Source organism: Cricetulus griseus, chromosome 4 (genome assembly GCF_003668045.3).
Source record: "Cricetulus griseus strain 17A/GY chromosome 4, alternate assembly CriGri-PICRH-1.0, whole genome shotgun sequence".
Classification (NCBI taxonomy): Eukaryota; Metazoa; Chordata; class Mammalia; order Rodentia; family Cricetidae; genus Cricetulus; species Cricetulus griseus.
Genome location: NC_048597.1, coordinates 69,885,325 through 69,902,333, shown reverse-complemented (window position 1 = coordinate 69,902,333; position 17,009 = coordinate 69,885,325). Strand labels below are relative to the sequence as shown.

Genomic DNA, 17,009 nt, shown 5'->3' with positions numbered 1-17,009 from the left:
TGTCATATTCCTAGAAAATTAGAAGTCTTCTCAAATGTTCAGGACAATATTCAGTTATAGGCAAAAACTGTTGTTAAGTTGCTTGGAACTTCACATCTTGATTTATAGATAGTCAAAGTTGTGTCCTAAAACAGAGCTCTTTAGGAGAGCTTGAGAGGTACACTGCTACTATGATCTCTTGTGATTTCTATCTAATAATTATTATTGTGGAGTTCAATACCACTGACAAAGACTATCACTAAACTTGAATTTAGAAAAAAATGTTCATTTACAACAAATTTGTGCAACAGTCTCCTTGCTAATCTGAGAGCTGCTGCAAAAGGAATCACAGAGGATGGAGTTTTTAATGGAATTAAAACACAATTGTCCCTACTCTGGGATTTTCTGCATTATCATTTTTGTTTTGTTTTTGTTTAATTATCTGTGTGTTTGCAATTTTACTGAGCAAGCATCAGTTAAGTGAGAGTAAAGAAACATAATGAGCAGCCAATTAATATTTTAGGATAACAATTATATGATAAGAGTTAGGGGGAACCAATTTTCAGAAATGAGACAGTGCTTTGAGGTCAGTTGTTTCTTTAGATTGCTGTCAAGACTCAACTGCTGATGGACTGACCGTGTCCTGCTCCAAATATCCTGTGGTTAACAACCTTAGGCTAAGTATAAGTCCTGCTGACTCCATGATTTATATGTGACAACTTAGTTTTCAACCATTACTTAAAGAACTACCTCTCTCTCCATGTAATATCAAAAAATGGAATTTACAGACACCATGGCAGTGATTAATCCTTTCATATGAGTTTAAGAATTCTAGGGAGGGGGCAAAGAGTCAGAGTTTCTAGAAACTTATCTTTTAGGAATTATAATGGGTGTCTAGCACAAAATGGTATAAGCCATTGTATTATTAAAATTCATATTTGAAATTATCAGAGAGTGACCTAAGGTAGGATGAAGTGCAAAAGCTCAGTAGGATGTGATGAGAGACCTCATCCTTAGCCGTTGGACAAATTCTGGGTCTCTGCAACTAAGGATGCACCAATAAGGAACGTACAGAAAAATACAAGTAGATATATATTAATCCTAATGAGAAGAGTAGACCTTCCCACTGTGAAGCTCATGCTGATGCTTAGAGATCACAAACATAAGACAAATCCTGCTGTTGTTGCAGAGTGCTTGATAGGGATGAGGAGTCCACACTTTAAAAACATCTTTGAAGGAAGATTTCTAGGTGGCTCTACCAATCCCAAACTGTTCCTAATATCCCCATAGTCCAATGGTATACATTGTATGGAGCATCAAAAGGATGCCACATCACAGTGAAAAATGCTTGTTGTTTCCCATCAATTTCCCCAACCAAACAAGAGGCATAATCCAGGTCTGGCTTCCAGAAGAGCTGCCTCAGCATCTTCTGTTACTGCATCCCTGTGATAAAAGTCAAAATTATATGCATGCTGAGATACAGACTTACATTTCCAAGAAAGTCCTTCCCCATTGCTTTACCTCAAGTCAAAAGCTACTCGATTCTTTCTTCCTCTTCTTTGGTCCAGACAGCTTGTGGGTAAATACAGCTTCTTGATATTCTCGTAAACTCTCTTACACTGATCCTCTACTTTCTTTCTGAATAATTCCTCAACAGGACTGAGACAATATGAAAAATACTTAGAAAAATTTCCTTAAGTGCATCTTGAAATGGGCCAATTAACCCATGAACATGAAATATCCTTTTGTGATAGCTGCCTGTTCTGAGCACTTTACAAATCAGTGTGAAACCTATGTCAATAGGTAGAGGGGTCTGTGGTATCTTGTCAACCTCCAGTGTGAATGCTTTCCTGTACAATAGTCCCTGGGACCACTGCTCGTTTTACTCTTGATGGTGCCACATGTACTCCTGTAACTTACTTTGGCTGAAGAGAAGATAGGAAACAAGGAGGACATTAAGAGAGACATACATGGTCCCCAAGAGAAGAGGAAAGGGACAAGATCTCCTGAGTTAATTGGGAGTGGAGAGGGAGTTAGAAGAAAGAGAAGGGGAGAAGAGGAGTGGGGAGCAGGACATGAGAGAGCAGAAAGTTTTAGTCAGGGGAAAAACTGAGGAGAGCTAGTAATAGAGGGAGCCATTATAGGTTTAAAGAGAATCTCACTAGGGAAATGTCTAGAGATCTACAAGTTTCACCCCAACTAACCATCTAAGCAATAGTTGAAGGCTACCTTAAATGCCCTACTCCAATAATAAGAATGACTGCCTTATATGCCATCCTAGAGCCTTCATTCAGTAGCTGATGGAAGCAGAATCAGACACCCACAGCTAAACACTGAATTGAACACTGGAATCCAGTTGCAGAGACAGAGGTGTGATGAGCCAAGTGTCAAGACCAGGCTGGAGAAACCAACAGAAACAGCTGACCTGAACAAGGGGTTGCTCATGGAAGCCAGACTGATAGCTTGGAAACCAGCATAGGGCTGTTCCAGAACCCCTGAGTAAGGATGCCAGTTTGGAGATAGGGGCAATCTATGGGGCCTCTGGTAGTGGTTCAGTATTTGTCCCTAGTACAGGAATGGACTTTGGGAGCCCACTCCACATTGAGTGATACTCTTTCCGCCTAGACACACGCAGGAGGGTCTAGGCCCTGCTCCAAAGGATATGACAGACTCTGAAGATCGCCATGGAAGGCCTCACCCTCCCTGAGGAGCAAAAAGGGGATGGGTAGGGGATCTGTGGGGGGCAGGGGAGGAGGAGAGGGAGAGGGAATTGGGATTAACATGTAAAAGAAGCTTGTTTCTAATTTAAAATTGGTCTAATTACAATTATAAAAATAAAATAAAAATATACTTTGGCTGTGTAATAGTTACCCTCTGCATCTCCTCAAATTCACTGTAGTGAGATCATTAAGACTCGGGGATATAGGGAAAGTCATAGGAAACACCTGATATCACCCTCTGTACAATACATAGGATAGTTAGAGAAGGACAAAGTGTAAATGAAATAGGACACTTGAGAAATTGAAAATGTCTCTGAGGTGTTTCAATTAAGGTTCAATTAGGTGAATATATTCTCTTTTCTTTCAAGAGGATGGGAGAATTCCTCCAAGATTATTGTGCAATACAAATCTGAAAGAATTTAAAGGACAGGATATGTTCGTTGGCTTACTCCTTTCTGCCTGTTGGCAAGGCAGAGGAAGCATCGCTGAAGGCTTTCATTTCCCTGTGTAATGTCTAAGTGGGAGTCAACCAAGGAGCCGGAACAACTGCGGAAGCTCTTCATTGGAGGGCTGACCTTTGAACCAACCAACGAGAGTCTGAAAAGCTATTTTGAGCAATAGGGAACACTAACCGACTGTGTGGTAATTAGAGATCCAAACCCGAAGCGATCCAGGGGCTTTGGTTTTTCACATACGCCACTATGGAAGAAGTAGATGCCGCTATGAATGCAAGGACACACAAGGTAGATGGCAGAGTTGTTGAACCTAAGAGAGCTGTTTCAAGAGAAGATTCTCAAAGACCGGGGGCCCACTTAACTGTGAAAAAGATCTTTGTTGGCGGTATTAAAGAGGACACTGAAGAACATCATCTGCGAGATTATTTTGAGCAGTATGGGAAAACTTAAGTGATTGAAATAATGATAGACAGAGGCAATGGGGAAAAAATAGGGTTTGCTTTTGTCACCTTTAATGACCATGACTCTGTGGACAAGACTGTTATTCAGAAATACCATACTGTGAATGGCCACAACTGTGAAGTGAGAAAAGCCCTGTCAAAGCAAGAGATGGCTAGTGCTTCGACCAGACACAGAGGTCAAAGTGGTTCCGGAAACTTTGGTGGTGGTCATGGAAGTGGTTTTGGCGGCAATGACAACTTTTGTTGAGGGGGAAACTTAAGTGGTCATGGTGGCTTTGGTGGTAGCTGTGGTGGTGGTGGATGAGGTGGCAGTGGGGATGGCTATAATGGATTTGGTAATGATGGAAGCAATTTTGGAGGTGGTGGAGCTATAATGATTTTGGCAATTATAACAATCAATCTTCAAAATTTGGAACAATGAATGGAAGAAACTTTGGAGGCAGAAGCTCCGGCCCTTATGGTGGTGGAGGCCAATACTTTGCTACACCACGAAACCACGGTGGTTATGGTGGTTCCAGCAGTGGCTATAGCTACATAAGTGGCAAGAGGTTCTAATTACAGCCAGGAAACAAAGCTTAGCAGGAGAGGAGAGCCAGAGAAGTGACAGGGAAGCTACAGGTTATAACAGATTTGTGAATTCAGCCAAGCACAGTGGTGGCAGGGCCTACCTGCTACAAAGAAGACATGTGTTAGACAATACTCATTTATATGGGCAAAAAAACAAAACAAAAAACAAACAAACAAACAAAAAAAACAAACCCAGGACTGTATTTGTGACTAATTGTATAACAGGTTATTTTAGTTTCTGTTCTGTGGAAAGTGTAAAGCATTCCAACAAAGGGTTTTACCATAGACCTTTTTTCACCCATGCTTCTTGATTCCTAAATGTAATAGTCTGATCATGACGCTGAATAAATGTGTCTTTCTTTTCTTTTTTTAATGTGCTGTGTAAAGTTAGTCTACTCTGAAGCCATCTTGGTAAACTTGCCCAACGGTGCGAAGTTTAGAATTCCTTCAGGGTGGTACCAAGTTCCATTTGGGATTTATTTATATTGTTTGGGTGGAGAAGCCATTGTCTTTAAAAACCGTGGTGTAGTTAAACTGCCGGTTATTGTTGTGACTTTAATGAGTTTCACCATTAAAAAGGTCATCCAAGCAAAGCCAAAATTTGGTTATAAAATGGTTTTTGGCACACCCTATGCAATATCAATTGAATAATGGTATCATATAAAAATAACAGATGGAAATGAAGCTTGTGTATCATCCATTATCATGTGTAATCAATAAAGGATTTAATTCTCTTGTAAAAAAAGAATTTAAAGGACAGATGTTACACACTTCGTCTCACAAGTACACAAATTGGTTATCTAATCCAAATAGACATCCATGAAGTATACACACACATAACAATATACATACTAAGCAACTTGTATTCATGAATTTAGGAATATATATGTATTGAAATACAAATATTTGTATGTAGCAACAATTAAGGAAAAAAAGAGGCCATGAGTTTGAACGGGACCAAGGAAGACCATATGGAAGGACTTTACAGGAAGTAATTGAACAAAGAATAATGGACCTGAATGATATTCTCAAAAAGGAAATAAATAATTTTAAAAGGGAGAAATAACTATTGGTATTAGCCTTCACTGTTGAGCTCTGTACATTGTAATATGGGTGTATAACATGTACAAAAACACATGTGTGAATCCTACTCATGTTTTTTCTGTGATCATAGAGAACTGTGTATAGTTGTTTATGTAATTTTAGTCCATTTTTAGATAAAATTGCAAAGGCAAACTATATCTCTGAGACCATCATGGATAGGACTGGAAATAAAAATACAGTAAACAACACAGAAACTAACAGGTAGAAACTGAAAAACACAAAGGAAAAAAGATTCTTTCACAGATCAGAGCAGACACAAGTGCACACTTTGAAACATAAGACAATCTCTCTCTCTCTCTCTCTCTCTCTCTCTCTCTCTCTCTCTCTCTCTCTCTCATACCCCCCTTATACATACTGAATAATTAATAAGGATCTCAGCATTCAGGGCTTTTCTTTATGAGGGACTGTCTTGAGCCCTTCCTGTGAAGATTTTAATGGAAAATTGCTGTTGGTAGTTATTATAGAATAAGGGTTTGAGAATGAGAAGGTACATACAGGTGAAGCATAGCACACAGCCTCTGCAGATGACAGCATGACCCATGCAGACACTATAATTTACAGATGAGGAACTTGCTGTAAGGTTCCACATGGCAGGAGCTGTCATTGTAGAACTTACACAGCTTGAAAACTCCAGTGACAGCTCCAGGTTGTTATTTCAAAAGTGTGTATTCCCAGTTAAGTGAGACGGGGCCCTACATGCCTAGATGTGTTCAGTTTATGATGCTGTTGTTAGACTCTGCTTAGCCTGGAAAGGACCTGTGCTCTGTATCAAGGCTGCGCTTTTTTTTTAAAATTTATTTAATAGTTCTAGTTAGGGAACAAGCTTGTTTCACATGTAAGTCCCTTCTCCCTCTCCCTCCCTTCACCTCCATTCCTCCTCTCCTACCCCCAACCTACCCTCCACCCCATCCACCCACAACTCCCCAGGCAGGGTAGGGCCCTCAACGGGGGCTCTGCAAAGTCCACCAAATCTTCCCGTGCTGGTCCTGGGACCTTTCCCATGTGTCCAGGGCTAGAGTGTAACCCTTTTGAGTTTGAGAGCCCAGAGTGGGATGGGCTCTCAAAATCCCTTCTTGCACCAGGGAAAATAATAATCCATCACCGGAGGCTCCCTGGAGGGCAGAGGCCTCCTTATTGACATCCATGTTCAGGGGTCTGGATCAATCTTGTACTGGCCTCCCCGACAGCATCTGGGGTCGATGTGCTCTCCCTTGTTCAGGCCAACTGTTCCTGTGGGTTTCTCCAACCTGGTACAGACCCCTTCGCTCTTCATTCCTCCCTTTCTTCAACTAAATTCCTGATTTCAGCTCAGTGTATATATGTGGATGTCTGTCTCTGCTTCCATCAGCCAATGGATGAGGGCTCTAGGATGGCATAAAGAGAAGTCATCAATCTCATTTTAGGGAAAGGGCTTTTAGGTTATCCTCTCCACCATTGCCTGGAGTGTCAGATCGTGTCATCCTTGTAGGTCTCTGGAGATCTCCCTGGTTCCAGATCTCTTCTCAGACCTATAGTGGCTCCCTCAGATATGGTATCTCTCATCCTGCTCTCTCTCCGCTATTCTTCCCCCAACTCAATATTTCTGCCCCTCCATTTCCTCTCCTCTACTCCTCTTCTCTTGATCTTATTGTAGCAGCTCACTCCCCCCTACCCTCATGCTCGCAATTAGTTCAGGAGTTCATGCCACTTCCATTCCTGGGGACCATTTATCCCTTAGAGTCTTTCATGTTTCCTAGTTTCTTTGGTGAAGATTATAGGATGGTAATCCTTTGCTCTATGTCTAAAATTCATATATGAGTGAGTACATACCATGTTTGTCTTTTTGTGACTGGGTTATCTCACTCAGGATGGTTTCTTCTAGTTCCTTCCATTTGCCTGCGAATTTCAAGATTCCATTGCTTTTTTTTGCTGAGTAGCACTCCATTGTATAAATGTACCACATTTTCTCAATCCATTCTTTAGTTGAGGGGCATCTAGGTTGCTTCCAGGTTTTGGCTATTACAAACAATGCTGCTATGAACATGTTTGTACATATGTCCTTGTATGAACATGCACTATTTGGGTATATACCCAAGAGAGGAATGGCTGGATCTTGAGGTAGACTGATTCCCATTTTTCTGAGCAACCACCATACTGATTTCCAGAGTGGTCTTACAAGTTTGCACTCCTACCAGCAATGGAGGAGTGTTCCTTTATCTCCACATCCTCTCTAGCATAGATTGTCATTGGTATTTTTGATTTTAGCCATTCTGACAGGTGTGAGGTGGTATCTCAGAGTTGTTTTGAGTTGCATTTCTCTGATGGCCAATGATTTTGAGCACTTTCTTAAGTGTCTTTCAGCCATTTCAGATTCCTCTGTTGAGAATTCTCTATTTAGTTCTGCACCCCACTTTTTAATTTCATTGTTTGGTGTTTTGGTGGCTAGCTTCTTGAGCTCCTTATATATTTTGGAAATCAGTCCTCTGTCAGATGTGGGATCGGTGAAGATCTTTTCCCATTCTGTGGGTGGTCGTTTTGTCCTACTGACTGTTTCCTTTGCCTTGCAGAAGCTTCTCAGTTTCAGGAGGTCCCATTTATTAATTGCAGACCTCAATGTCTGTGCTACTGGCATAATGTTCAGGAATCAGTCTCCTGTGCCAATTTGTTCAAGGGTAATTCCCACTTTCTCTTCTAGAAGATTCAGTGTGGCTGTATTTATGCACTTAAGTTTCATGCATGGTGACAGATATGGATCTATCTGAAATTTTCTGCATGTCTGAAACCAATTGTACCAGTACCATTTGTTGAAGATGCTATCTTTTTTCCATTGTATATATTTAGCACCTTTGTCAAAAATAAGGTATTTGTAGGTGCGTGGGTCAATATCAGGGTTTTCAATTCGATTCTATTGGTCTATCTGTCTATTTTTGTGCCAATACCAAGCTGTTTTCAGAACTATGGCTCTATAGTAGAGCTTGAGTCGGGGATGGTGATGCATCCAGAAGATCCTTTATTGTAAAGAGTTGTTTTGGCTATCCTGGGTTTTTTTATTTTTCCATATAAAGTTAAGTATTGTTCTTTCAATGTCTGTGAAAAACTGCATTGGGATTTTGATGGGGATTGCAGTGATTCTGTAGATTGCTTTTGGCAGGATTGCCATTTTTACTGTTAATTCTACCTATCCAAAAGCATGGGAGATCTTTCCATTTTCTGGTATCTTTTTAATTTCTTTCTTTAAAGTCTCAAAGTTCTTATTGTACAGGTCTTTCACTTTTTTTGGTTAGTGTAACCCCAAGGTATCTTATGTTGCTTGTGGAACGTGATGTTTCCCTGATTTCTTTCTCATTGGATTTATCATCTGTATATAGTAGGGCTACTGATTTTTTTGAGTTAATTTTATATCCTGCTACCTTGCTGAAGGTGTTTATCAGCCATAGGAGTTCCCTGGTAGAGTTTTTCGGGTCACTAATGTAGACTATCAAGTCGTCTGCAAATAGTGAAAGTCTGACTTCATCCTTTCCAATTTGTATCCCTTTGATCCCCTTTTCTTGTCTTATTGTTGTAGCCAGAACTTCAAGTATAATATTGAAGAGATATGGAGAGAGTGGACAGCCTTGTCTTGTTCCTGATTTTAGAGGAAACACTTTGAGTTTCTCTCCACTTAGTTTGATGTTGGCTATTGGTTTGGTGTATATTGCGTTTATCATGTTTAGATATGTTCCTGTTATTCCTGTTCTCTCCAAGATCTTTATCATGAAGGGATGTTGGATTTTGTCAAAGGCTTTTTCAGCATCTAGTGAGATGATCATGTGGTTTTTCTTTTTCAGTTTGTTTATATGGTGGATTACATTGATGGATTTTCGTATGTTGAACCATCCTTGCATCCCTGGGATGAAGCCTACTTGATCATGGTGGATGATTTTTCTGATATGTTCTTGGATTCAGTTTGCCAATATTTTATTGAATATTTTAGCATTGATGTTCATGATGGATATCAGTCTGTAGTTCTCTTTCTTAGTCATATCTTTGTGTGGATTGGGTATCAAAGTGATTTTAGCCTCGTAGAAAGAGTTTGGCAATATCCCATCTGCTTCTATTGTGCGGAGCAGTTTGAGGAGTACTGGAATTAGCTCTTGTTTGAATTTCTGGTAGAATTCTGCAGTGAAGTCATCTGGCCCTGGGCTTTTTTTGGTTGGGAGGCTTTTGATGACTTCTTCTATTTCATTAGGTGTTATAGGTTGATTTAAACTGTTTATCTGATCTTGATTTAATTTTGGTAAGTAATATTTATCCAGAAAGCAGTCCATTTCCTTTAGATTTTCCAATTTTGTGGAGTACAGGTTTTCAAAGTATGACCTGAAGATTCTCTGGATTTCCTCAGTGTCCGTTGTTATATCCCCCTTTTCATTTCTGATTTTGTTAATTAGCATGCTCTCTCTCTGCCTTTTGGTTAGTTTGGCTAGAGGTTTGTCTATCTTATTGATCTTCTCAAAGAACCAACTCTTTGTTTCATTGATTCTTTGTACTGTTTTCCTAGTTTCTACTTTGTTGATTTCGGCTCTCAGGTTGATTATTTCCTGGCGTCTACTCCTCCTTGGTGAGTTTGCGTCTTTTTGCTCTAAAGCTTTCAGTTGTTCTGTCAATTCTCTAATGTGACTTTTCTCCAGTTTCTTCATGTGGGCACTTACTGGTATGAACTTCCCTCTCAGCACTGCTTTCAGAGTGTCCCAAAAGTTTGGGTATGTTGTGTCTACATTCTCATTAAATTCTAGGAAGTCTTTAATTTCTTTTTTTTATTTCTTCCTCAACCCAGGAATGGTGCAATTGGGTATTATTCATTTTCCAGGCGAATGTAGGTTTTCTGCAATTCGTATTGCTGTTGAATTCTAGCTTTAATGCATGGTGGTCTGATAAGGTACAGGGGGTTATTTCAATTCTTTTGTAACTGTGGAGGTTTGCTTTGCTGCCAACTATGCGGTCAATTTTTGAGAAGGTTCCATGTGGCGCTGAGAAGAAGATATATTCTTTAGTAGTAGGTTTCCATATGCCTTTTTCAAAATGCCTTTATTGTACTTCTCTCTGTTTTCCATCCTCTAAACTGCCTTTCTAAGATCAAACCTAATTTATCCATCCCTGCTCTATTATCCCCTTTAACCTTTTTTTTTCGACTTTTTATTTAATGACTTACAATCATTTTACATATCAATTCCTCTTGTTCCCTCTTCCTCCCAGCCTCCCATACACCCTACCTACCTCCCCAATCCACACCCACCCACTCTGCAAAGATGGTGTGGCCTTTCCTGGGGATTAGAAAAGTATGATGAGCAAAGGAGTCAAAACCATGCTGGAGAAAACTATAGAACCATTTGACCCAACCTAGTGGGAGCACAGAGATCCCAGTTGTAAAGCTGGGGAACTAGCAGTAAACCAAACCCTCTGAATGTGGGAGCCTGTTAGGAGGCCTGGGCAGTCTATGGGTGCTCTAACAGTAGAACCAGTATTTATCCCTATTACACAAATGGACTTTGGAAGCCCATTCCCTATGGAGTGATACTATTTCACCCCAGGACCTAGGCCTTTAATGTTTTATATAACTGGAGTTTTATCATATTTCCTTTGAAATTCTCTTTTATAGCTCTTCATTATTTTCCAGAACTATATGGATTTTCCACATAAACATGCATATCTGATTGTAAGCTAACATTTACAGGTGAAATTTGGGTCTTAGTTGGTGTTTGTATTGCTGCTAATAGACACCATGACTACAGAAAAACTCAAAGAAAAAAACAGTTAATTGGAGTGGCCTTCAGTTTCAGAGGTTCAGTCCATTGTCATTACAGGACATGGCCATATTCAGGCAGACATAGTTCTGTAGAAGGAGGTGAGAGTTTGTTTCTTGATCTGCTGACAATAGGAAGTGGACTGAGGCACTGGTGTTGCTTGCATATAGGAGACTTCAAGAGCCTACCCTCAGAGTGAAACAATTTCTATAACAAGGCTACACCTGCTAATACTGTCACACCTTATGGGGGCCTATTACATTGAAGCTATCTTAGTATGCCTAATTTATCTATCAGAATTTCTGTTAATTCACTCAAGATGATTGTTCTCAGAGTCCCACAAACTTCATTTCTAAGTAATTAAGAATCTAAAAAAAAACTGAGTGGCAAATATATAATCTAGGGTGCTCAGTTTCTTCCCAAACATATAAAGAAATCCTACAGACTTGGATTTGTTCCTGGTAGGAGCCAATGGAGAAGATATGCACACTCTGCTTAATTCCCCCAAGCCTATTATATAAATTAGGCTGTTCTTTCTTCTATGCAGGCTACTTTGAATCCTAATTCTCAGGCTGGAATATACAGATTCACAGCTAGGAGTGTGCTAGCAAATTTCTCTACTTGGGAAATGTAAAATTTAACATCTCCTCTGTACGAGTTATGTGGAATGTAAGTATGGAATGTGCTTTAACATAGTCTCAAATCATCCCTTTATCCTGTGATCTAGAAGGGTTTGGTGCCTCTATAGAAGGAGGTATTCTCCTTCAACTTCACCATCTTCAGATATCCTATTCTCTACTGCAACTGGTGAGAGTGGAGTTCACATTCTTTCTGATATTTTCCACTCTCAATAACAACACAACAACAACAAAAGGAACCAATACATCAGAAACGGTAGTAACTCTTGGTGTATCTGGATAGAAATGGAGGTCTAGTTGTTCAGAAAGCACTGGGTTTTGTTTAGAGCCCACAGGGCTAGTGATTGTAGGAGTCGAAGGTATTTTAGGGATGGCAGAAACCTGGAGAGCTGGCACCTGCCCAGGATAGATGTTTCCTCCAGCCACTAAATGGCACTGCCAGCCACATACTTGCTTAGTGTTGCCAGGCTCTCAGCTGATTTTTCCTTGCTCAGCAGCATTTCCTGTGCATTAAATGAAAAAGTAAGTTCTCCCTGGCTTTTTTTTCTCAGATGGGGCCTAAGTTACTGTTGAAGGAGGGACTTTCACAGCCTCCTGACCTTTGGACATTTGCATAGCAATGATCTTCTCTGAGCACAGTGACAGATAAGAAGGGACTGTCTCTCAGTATTCTATATGGCTCCAGGAGAACTTTTAGGTGTGTGCACCATGACCTGGGCTCCAGTTCTCCTCACTTTCCTCGCTTATAGCACAGGTGGCTGTTTCCATGGGATTCTGAGAGTGTGAACAGGAGAAATGATAGTCTCTTCCCAAACTCCTAGAAACTAGCCCTGTCTTGTCCTCACTAATACTCTGTTTCTTCCCATCTTCCCAGGGTCTTGTGCTGAGGTTGTGTTCACCCAGCCCCAATCTGTGTCCGGATCTTTGGGCCAGGAGATCAGCATATCCTGCACCCGCAGCAGTGGAAACATTGGGAGCAATTATGTACACTGGTATCAGCAGTATTCGTCGAACAAACCCCGTCTACTCAACTATGATTATAATCGAAGACCCTCTGGAATTCCAGACCGGTTCTCTGGTTCCATGGACACCTCCTCCAACTCTGGCATTTTACCTATTTCCAGGTTGCAGCCTGAGGATGAAGGTGACTACCATTGTCTGTCTAGTTATGACAGCTTGGACAATATTTTTCCTGGTGAATAAGATTTGTTGTCCTAACTGATTTTATTATCTTCTTTTAAAGGATCATGTGCCCAATTTGAGCTCACTCAGCAAAAGTCTGTGTCAGAGTCTCTAGGGAGAACAGTCACCATCTCTTGCAAGCGCAGCAGTGGCAACATTGGAAGTAGCTATGTGCACTGGTACCAGCAGCACTTTGGAAGTTCACCGAAAACTGTGATATATGCTGACAATACAAGACCATCTGGGATTCCTGATAGGTTCTCTGGTTCCATTGACAGCTCCTCCAACTCAGCCTCACTGACCATCACTGATCTGCAGATTGAAGATGAGGCTACCTACTTCTGTCAATCTTATGGTAGTGGCTTTAGTCACAGTGATATGAATCATGGGGAAGTAAGACAAAAACTCCAGAGAACCAGCTGTGAAGTTGTTTTGAAAAAGTACTATTGCTATTTTTTGTTTCATTTAAAAGTCCTGCTATTGGAGTATTCTCCTCACTGATTATCCCCAGGTTCATTGCAAGATTCCACCTTCTCCTCCCACACATGGATAGCTGGCCTCTTTACTAAATTAGGTTGAAACCATGAAGTAGATATGGTTGAAAACAGGAATTTTGAAGGTCAATAATACTGGCATTTTGTGTCAGAGACTACTTTACATCGTGATATGTTATCATCACCTCTAACCATGATTCACTTGCATATTTTCATGTTTCCCTTCATTATGACATCAATAATTCTCTGTATTGCCAAGTGTATCTGCAATATGAGAAGGACCATACATATGTTAAACCACTGCTTCACAAAGTTGTTTTCAACTATTAAAGAGTCCTGTCTTTGACACTCACTAAACTAAGACATAAGGATGAGGTTTTATCTCCCAGAATTCCTGTCCCCAATTAGTATAAAACTAATAGTAATGAGTTCAAGTGACTATTCTGATGAGAAGGTCATATTGTAATAAGCAAAAAGCTGGTGTTATCCAACCCTATAGAAAAACAACCAAGGTTTATAATGTAAAGTAAAGACCTAGTGTACATGTAAATGCCAATGTAGAGTTCTTCCAGAACATGACCTATCATTCATCTGTAAAGCTCAGAAGATCATTACACTCGAATAATGAAAGGTCACAAAATGTACTCAGTGAACAGCCAAGGAAAACCAGAAATACTGAATTGATAATAATTGTATATCTGTGTTGTGATGGCTCAAGATTGTAATCCCAGCTCTTGAGAGGCAGGAGATGAATGCAGAGAGAGGCAGATCTCTGTGAGTGTGAGGCCAACCTGTCTCAAAAAAAAGCAAATATGGGTGTGCTTCTCTCTCTCTCTCTCTCTCTCTCTCTCTCTCTCTCTCTCTCTGTGTGTGTGTGTGTGTGTGTGTAAGTGTGTGGTGGTCTTAGTTCAGGTCAGAATGATTAGTTGTCATTAATTAATTCAATGTGCATTCGATTTAGCATAAACTGGATGGCAATGACAAGGGAACCAGATTTGTCAAAAATTGAAGAACCTTTTCCTTATTCTGATTTATTTTACTAACAGAATGAAAACAATGTCTGCCTGGAATAGATTGATTACTCACTCACAATACCTCTTCTTTGCAATTGTTCAGGTTCATTTTATTTTCTACTTTTTGGATTATTAACACATTATACTGTTTATTTCCTCCTTTCTGGTATCTTTCTGTTTTATTTCTTTTTTGGATATGGATAATGAGCTAGTCATAGAAAGAATGAGGAAATCACTAAGAGGAAATTGAGACAATAAAGTGTGGAATTGGGCAACACATGTAATGTCTTCTGCTGCAATGGTGACTGTGAAGAATAAGGAAACAGATCATTTTAGTTTCAGCATGGATGTGGGTCAGGCAGACTTGGAGAGAACTGCTTGTGCTAATAGAGCAAATGGACACAGCTGAGATGGCTCCAGTATCTGCTCAGGGATTTGAATGAATGTCCCAGGGTATAATGAATGGGCAGCAGAACCCTGTTTTGGTAAAAAAAATATTGTGAGTACAATTCTGGAAAGCAAATTTTGTAAACATATTGAAAATGTAGCTTACAACAGGTAGATTGCTAACAAGGTGGTTGTGGTACAAGGGACTGGAAGGGAGATGATACTCCTGCATTATGGAGGTTCTGGGGAAATAAACCAGGCAGTTTGGAATGGATCTGTCTCCTGGGGTGGGCAATTGTGGAAGGTATGCAGTTTCAGTCAAAGTGATAGTAGAGCTGTAGAGAAGAAAGGAGAAGATATGAGCCAGGAAAGGAAGAGAACAGTGTGGGGAAAATCTTTAAAAGTAAAAATTGAGTGGGTGGAGTACTTATCTAGAACTCTGGAATGATCCCAGTCTCAGAGTCCAGGAATCAAGGTTAAAGACAGGGAAATTAAGAAAATATGCACTGTGCCTTAAGGCAGTGGTAGAATTAATCTTTGAAAAAGAATACTACAGAGACATTTCATTGCTGACTCTGATGAACACCAAAGAGAAGAAGGTCACTTCCTACTCATCACAGGAGAAATCCATCAGGATGAATTCTCAATTCTCAACATTATGCCCCACACGAAGGCATCCACGTTTGTAAAAGAAACATTACTAAAACTCAAATCACACATAAAACCACACACACTTATAGTGGGAGATTTCAACACCCCACTCTCACCACTGGACAGGAACATAAGACAGAAACTTAACAAAAAAACAAAAGAACTCATAGAAGTTATGGCACAATTGGTCTTAACAGATATCTGTAGAGCATTCCACCAAAAATACAAAACAATTTACCTTCTTCTCAGTCCCACATGGAACCTTCTCTAAAATTGATCACATACTTGGCAACATAGCAAACCTCAACAGGTACATAAAAAACTTAAATAACCCCCCCCCCCGTGTCTTATCAGACCACCATGCTTTAATATTAGAATTCAACAACAACACGAACTACAGAAATCCTACAAACACATGGAACATAAATAACAACCCATTGCACAATTCATGGATCCAAGAAGAAATAAAAAAAGAAATTAAAGATTTCCTATAATTCAATGAGAATGCAGACACAACATAACCAAACTTATGGGATACTTTGAAAGCTTAGGTAAGAGGGAAGTTCATAGCACTGCATGCACACATGAAGAAACAGGAGAATAATCACACTAGAGAATTAACAGCATAACTGAAACTTTAGAAAAAAAGAAGCCACTATACCCCAGGGGTCAGACGCCAGGAAATAATCAAATTGAGACTGAAATCAATAAAATGGAAACTAGGAGAATGATACAAAGAGTCAATATAACAAAGAGTTGATTCTTCGAGAAAATCAACAAGATAGACAAATCTTTATCCAAACTTACCAAACAACAAAGAGTGAACATGCAAATTAATAAAATCAGGAATGAAAAGGGGGACATAACAACAGACACAGAGGAAATACAGAGAATCATCAGGACATAGTTCGAAAACCTCTATTTTTCGAAATTGGAAAATCTAAAGGAAATGGACAATTTTCTGGACAGATTTCACTTACCAAAATTAATTCAAGAACAGATAAGCAACTTAAATAGACCTATAACTCCTAATTAAATTGAAGCAGTCATCAGAAGTCTCCCAACCAAAAAATGCCCAGGGCCAGATGGCTTCAGTATAGAATTCTACCAGAAATACAAAGTACAGCTAATACCAATTCTCCTCAAATTATTCCACACAATAGAAACAGAAGGGTCATTACCAAACTCTTTTTATGAGGCTGCAATAACCTTGATACCTAAGCCACACAAAGACACAACTAAGAAAGAGAACTACAGACCAATATCCCTCATGAACTTTGATGCAAAAATTCTCAATAAAATACTGGCAAATCAAATCCAAGAACACAACATAAAATCATCCATCATGATCAAGTAGGCTTCATCCCAGGGATGCAAGGATGGTTCAACATATGAAAATCCATCAATGTAATCCACGATATAAACAGACTGAGGAAAATAAAATCACATGATCATCTCACTAGATGCCAAAAAAGCCTTTGACAAAATCCAACATCCCTTCTTGGTGAAGGTGCTGGAGAAATCAGGGATAACAGGAACATACTTCAACACAATAAAAGCAATATACAGCAAGCCAACAGCCAACATCAAATTAAATGG

The 17,009-nt window shown here is 39.8% G+C and overlaps 1 pseudogene; it reads left to right on the top strand.

Annotated features, from left to right (window-relative positions):
* The first annotated feature begins 3,209 nt into the window (after positions 1 to 3,209).
* LOC100757559 lies at positions 3,210 to 4,170 on the top strand (annotated as a pseudogene).
* Positions 4,171 to 17,009: the final 12,839 nt, after the last annotated feature.